Source organism: Frankliniella occidentalis, unplaced genomic scaffold (genome assembly GCF_000697945.3).
Source record: "Frankliniella occidentalis isolate FOCC.00 unplaced genomic scaffold, Focc_3.1 Scaffold19, whole genome shotgun sequence".
Taxonomy (NCBI): Eukaryota; Metazoa; Arthropoda; class Insecta; order Thysanoptera; family Thripidae; genus Frankliniella; species Frankliniella occidentalis.
The window spans coordinates 1583998-1584797 of record NW_026267149.1 but is presented as its reverse complement, the minus strand read 5'-3'; positions in this window follow the sequence as shown (position 1 = coordinate 1584797).

The window sequence follows — 800 nt, the reverse complement described above, 5'->3', positions numbered from 1 at the left end:
AGAGAGAGAGGAGTGAGAGGGAGAGAAAGGGGAGCAGCTGTCAAAACCGAAGCGAAGAGAAAGGGTTGTGTTGCTGCCAGCAGTGTTCGCCTGCTGAGCTCCTACACAACATACCCCCCCCCCTTCCCCCTGTTTCTCACATACACGCACACACATACCCACACACTCGTTTTCCACCACGTTTAACCCCCATCTGGCGCTACCCTGCTCGACCGCAGACGCCCCTCCCTCTCCCCCGCCTCAGCCACCCCTCTCAGGCGCGACACAATATGCACATGTAGCTCTCTCAAGTTCTCCGCCGGCGCCACGCACTGCCTCCTCCTGCCCTCCAGCAGCGCCCCCCACCCCCCTTCAGCAGGGCCTCGACCGAGGCCTCTAGCTCGACCTCTAGAGGGGCCTCCTACAGGGCCTCCTACAGGGCCTCCAGGAGGGCATCTACCTGGGCTCCCGCAGCGAGAGTCTTCGTCAGGGTCTTTATCAGGGTCTTCAGCACAGCGGCCTCCAGCAGGGCCTCCAGCAGGGTCCCTAACAGGTCTCCCGGCAGGGCCCAGGGCGTCCGTCCGCCTATTGAGCACGTGCCGCTCGAAGCGCTCCGCTCAGCTCTCTGCTCGGCGGCTGGGAGCGCCCGGGAGGTAGGCCGACGCGCGCGCCGTGCCGCACGGCTGTTGGGCGGCCGGCCTACCCCGCCGGGCGGCGAGCCAAGCGGCGAGCGCAGCGCGGAGCAGAGCCAAGCGGGACCGCAGCCCGACCCGAACCCAAGGAGCCTAAGAGTCAACAACCCGGCGCCGCCACCGCGCAGC